Below are 6,015 nucleotides of genomic sequence, written 5' to 3' on the forward strand. Positions count from 1 at the left end.
ACTAAAGACTAAAGAAGTTGAAAGTATATATCGTGTCCTCACCCTGTCTTAGTTGGTACCTCACCAGCATTCTGTCTGTACCTTACTACTTGATTGTTCCAAGAGTACCTTACACTCAGACTTAGTCCAAACCAGTCTCCTCTTTTCCAGTCTCAGTGTTTGTTATAACTTGCCCTCTAGCTCTAAAAAGAAAAACAGATGCATAAACTGTTCACAATAACCAAAAAAAAAAATCCATCAATCCAAATGGCCATCACTTATGTGCTGAGTGAATAAGCTCATATGGTAAGTTAGCATGGTGAAGTGTTCTCTGGAACAGACAAGAATGGACGCCTGATGTAGCACCAATGCATTTAGATCCCAGATAACATGTAGAATGAAAACAATCAGAAACCCTATTGTTTAACTTTATACAGGGAAAGCTATTCTACCATGGGAAAAATCAGGAATTGTTTTGCCTTTGAAGGATGAAGATGGACTGCAGAAAACTAATGAAAGATCTGGAACCAGTTCTGGGATGGAATGAAAAATTACACAAAATAGATGATAGATATACACAATCTAGATACTGGTTGGGATATGGACATAACACTTATCAAATATTGTGAAACTGTAGCATTTAAGTTCTATGCATTTTCCAACTTGCTGGGAGAGAAGACAACCCGCATTATCTCCTCTGAACAGGATGCCTAACTGGAACACATACACAGGACTCCTGTTCCGGGCCTCCTTCTGCCTAGGCAGGTGCTTTCTACCCCGATGCTCTCTACCCCGATGCTCTCTCTGTGCGTTCCTTCTCCCATGCTCCCACTCCATCCACCAGAAAGTTGCAGCCAAAGCCTTCATGGATACAGAGGGCATAAAAGAAAATGGGTCTCTGGCCACAGCTGTGTGCACCAGAATGCGCCACTGACTCAAGCTGTTATTAATCAAAGCCCTTTCCCAGGAAATGTGGAATTGAACATGAGATTGGTCATTATCTGATGGCTAGACTACAGATGAGGAGTGAAATTCACAACTAGGGTAACATTTTCATCAAATAGGGATGCAAAATGATGCTGGTCTTCACAAAAGGACAAATAAAAAAAGGCAGAAATACAGGCTAGCAGACAAACCCTAATGGTACTTGTGTTCTCATTCCAGTTCATTTCCGATGCCCAGCTACAATCCCTTGAGTACCAGGTGTCTTTCAACTGCACAAAAATTATCTTCACCTAACAATTCAATTTGTCTTTTATTTACAAAGACTATTTTGTGGGTCGGGAGTTTGGCCTAGTGGTAGAGTGCTTGCTTAGCATGCACGAAGCCCCGGGTTCGATTCCTCAGTACCACATACATAGAAAAAAAGCCAGAAGTGGTGCTGAAGCTCAAGTGGTAGAGTTCTAGCCTTGAGAAAATCCAAGGACAGTGCTCAGGCCCTGAGCTTAAGCCCAGGACTGGCCAAAAGAGAGGGGGGGGAGGGAGAGAGAGACTATTTTATATTCATCCTAGATTATACACCGCAGGATACTAGTGCCTGTAATCCTAGCTACTCAGAAGGCTGACATTTGAGAATCACAGTTCTAAGCCATTCCAGGCAGTTAAGTCTGAGACTTTCTCACTTTTTCTGGTAAGAAAACCTGAAGTGGAGCTATGGCACAAAGTGTTAGAGCACTAGTCTTGGAGCAAAAATAAAGCTCAGGGACAATACCTAGATCTTAGTTCAGGCCCAATAACCGACAAAAAAAATTGTATAATTTATATAATATACCGTATATTATATAATTTTGGTGTGTATATTATATAATATATAGTATATATAATATACATCTTCTAGTATGCTCCCAGTCTCCAGAAAAGGCCTATCCAATCTAATCCACAATCTAGAAGCCATCCTAACTCTTCTTCTCTCCCCCTCATGCATATGCCAATTTAGTCACCCAATGATGTCCATTCTATATCTCTAGGAATCATTTGCATTCCATTCTTGATGTCATTGTTTCAGTCATGCCTGACACTGTCAGTCATCTTCCTCTATACTTCTCATTTATATGTACCCTAATTAGGTTTCATCATTGCACTGGGTACATTATATTAAATCACTAATTTGTATGTCACTGCTTCTCACTAATTTGATACGCAGGATAATAACTACAGAAAGAGACCCACTTTTAAGCCCTGGAACCTGTGCTGCCTGAAGTAATAAACAGAATTCTGTAGGTATAAGTCATACATTTTTATTTACAGAAACTTCAAAGTTGGTTTGAAAATATTTTTGTAAGATCTTGTGCTTAGTATTGCTTTTTTGAGGTCATAAGAGATTGCCTGGTTTAAAAAAGTCAAGTACAATGGGATGGAAATTTTCTTCTAGTTTATCCCTTAGTCCCAGTCTAACAGGATCCATGTGAAATCCTTCAATTTGAGAATCCCTTCTAGCTGTGTCTTATGACTTTGGAAGAACAGTCATGGAGATACAGTTTTTCTGGCTTTGGAGATGGAGAAATGGGGTCATAAACCCAGAAATTCAAGCAACCTCTAGAAATGGGAAGAGGCAAAACAAATACATTCTCTTAGACTATGACATAGAGCCTCCAAAACATCCCTGCCAACACTTCAATTTCAGCCCACTGACTGACTTCAGACCTCAGTTCCTTGGAATAACCCTGACACTGCAGAATAATGAGCTCGTGTTATTTTAAAGCAGTAGGTTTGTGGTAACTGACTACATGGGTACAAACCATCCTGGTTGACTTTCAGTACCTAGTCCAGTGCTTGGCATCTGAGAAAACCAGTTTGCTCAACACATATAATTATATTACCTAATAAACTTCCCAGTTTCCAGAACTATGAAAAGTAAGTATTTATTCTTTTAGTAACTCACTGCATGGTATTTTGTTATAGTAGCGTCACTTATGGTGCATGGTTTACTTAAAGGAATGTTAAGACAGAAATCAGGATTAAAGTAACAATTCTGTCTGAGGAGGTTCAGAGAGGTTCAGAGAAGAGATGGGCTTTAATGTGTATGCCTTGGACTTATTTTACATGCTATGCCGAACAAAAAAACTGGGAGTACTTGCTCTAGCCAAACTATTTTGCATCCTAATTTACAGGACAATGATACTGTGCATTAGACAGAAAGTATATAACCACTATTTAAAATTTGTGCTATTAAAGCAATGCACATAATCTCTGTTCCTGAGGACTAAATTCAGAGGGGTCGTAGTCAAACCCAAGAAACCATCCTGAGCTACTCTGCCCACTCCCTCCCTTCTTTGCTTCCCAAGGTAGAATCCATGCTGTCAAAACAGAACCAAGAGAAATCTCACACACTCTGTAACAGTCAAGTCCTTCCTAAATGTAAACTTTTTCTCATAGATTAATCTAAATAAAACAAGTAGCAAGGGGGAGAATGGGAATGGTAAAGTAGTGGAAAGTTTGTGCCAAGTAATTTCTGTGTTTTATTGTTTCTTATTGGAGATCAAACCCAGGGCCTTACACATGCTGGCAAAGCATTTATTCTACCACTGAGCTACAACCCCAGCCTCTTCTTTCCCCTTCTCCTCCTTCCTCCTTTCCTCTTCTTCCCTCCCCTTCCCCCTTTCTCACTCTTCTTCCTTCCTTCTTTTCCCCTTCCTCACTTTTAATACACCTTCCACCTTTAAGGTACATGCTGAAGTGGCAAGTCTGATCAGCCACCCAGCTTATTGACAGTAACATTCACCTTCAGCCGCTTCAGCACCAGAAACCCCATGCTAGCCCTGCTTTGACTCACAGGATTTCCATGCCACCTCCCTACCAAATAGGAGGTTGCTAAAGGTCACAGCCTTCTTCAGGTCTGGCTCAATATTTAAGTAGTAAGAACTTTTAATAATAATATATATGTATCAAAATACTTACAGGTAATTGAGTACTTTCCTCAGGGCTATTTTGAAAAGAGACAAACAATTAAATAATGCCACCGTTTCACACTATACAAGAGGAATTTCTCCTTTGAAATTAATGAGTGGGACTGGAACTATGGCCTAGTGGTCGAGTGTTTGCCTAGTATGCATGAAGCCCTGGGATTTATTCTTCGGTACTATGTACACAGAAAAAAACCAAAAGTGGTTCGTGGCTTATGTGGAAGAATGTTAGCCTTAAGAAAGCTCAAGGACAGTGCCTAGGCTCTGAGTTCAAGCCCCTGGATTGGCAAAAAAAGAAATTAATATACTCTATTATAAAATAACCACGTTAGCAACATACAGTCACACTTCCTCTTACAAAGGAATACTACACATCTTGATCCATCCTATACCATTCAGAGGGCTTAACACCAAATTACCTACTTCTAAAAATAAATATAAATATACACATATATATGTGTATATACACACAAATGTATGTAGTATGTAGACATAGTTTAATGCACTAAAAGAAAGCTCTTGAACTTTTGAAAAAAATTACATGAACTTGAATGCCTGAATTTAGGAATTCATGGCTCTACAAACCCAATCATACTACTGAACATCATCTATTTCCCTACTGAGTTCAGTGCTCAATAAAATTTCATGAACCAGATTTTTAAGCATTTGTCATGTTATTCATTGTAGCACTCGGTAAGTAATATTACTATAGATTATTATAAATATTACTATAAATGAAAGATCAATTCAGATCTTTCCATTCTTCCCCTAGAGCTTTTCTCTTGGACAGATTTAAGGTCTTACTGAAAATCAACCTGTCTGCAGACTTATTTTGTGATCTATTAAACTCAACCAATGTCTATAAAAATAAGTAGACTTCTAAAATTTGCAGCCATTTGGCTGGGAATTTGGCCTAGTGGTAGAGTGTTTGCCTAGCAAGCATGAAGACCTGGATTAGCTTCCTCGGTACCAGATACATAGAAAAAAGTCAGAAACGGTGCTGCAGCTCAAGTAGTAGAGTTCTAGCCTTGAGAAAACTCAAGGACAGTGCTCAGGCCCTGAGCTCAAGCCCAGGACAAAAAAAAGAAAAATTTCAGCCATTATTGTTGATGCTAACATCTCCCAGAGCTTCTCTCCTTCAGATCACAGGTACAGTGAGGGAGTAGGGTCTCCCAATCTTATCATCCAAGATCTTCATCAGCTACCAAGTGGGGGGGGGGACCAACTGTGGAAGAACCCCTCCAGGTCTCCTATTCCAAATACTTCCTTCCCTTTGAGATCTGACAGATTGGACCTCATCAGTGGTTCAGTCCACGCCTGGCTGAGCTGACATACATGCAAGAGTACGAAATGGGGCCGGGAGTTTGGCCTAGTGGTTAAAGTGCTTGCCTAGCATGCATGAAGACCCGGGTTCGATTCCTTGGTACCACATACATAGAAGAAAAAAAAAAGCTGGAAGTGGCGCTAAGGCTCAAGTGGTAGAGCTCTAGCCTTGAGAAAACCCAAGGACAGTGCTCAGGCCCTGAGCTCAAGCCCAGGACTGGAAAAAAAAAAAAAAAAAAAAAAAAAAGAGTACGAAATGGTGGATGGGCAAGTTTACAATGTTGAGAATGAGGGCTAGGATGACCTCTATGACTTGTGTCTGATTCAGCATCAATTTGTGCTTCTATCAAGTAGTATTGCTGTGTTCTCTTTAATAATAATCCATATCTACTGAAAGAAGTCAGTAATCACACTGGATTCCTTTTTAAAGGGAAAATACCCTAGAGCTTTTAAAAATCACATTTATTAAGTTTAGTCTACCTAATCATATGAGTTTACATATATGCATGCATGTATACATATGTGTATATGAATATATGCATTACATCATATATGTATATATGCTTGTACAACTATAAATTCCTAATGTGTTCTTTAAAATTCTTAGTAGTAAAGAGAAATGCCACGAACAAAAAAAAATTAAATGGAAGGCATAAAATACAGAGTATTATATCTATCAAGCAATGAAAGAAAAAAAACACAGTGTACAGGCCACTTAATGAAAGGAAATCTGTTTAGTTCATAGTTTAAAAGGTTTTGTTTTTGGTCCTAGACTAGAAGAGAATCTACTGCTTTGGAAAAGATGGTGGGA

Source organism: Megascapheus bottae, chromosome 10, assembly GCF_031878675.1.
Source record: "Megascapheus bottae isolate mThoBot1 chromosome 10, mThoBot2.hap1, whole genome shotgun sequence".
Lineage (NCBI taxonomy): Eukaryota > Metazoa > Chordata > Mammalia > Rodentia > Geomyidae > Megascapheus > Megascapheus bottae.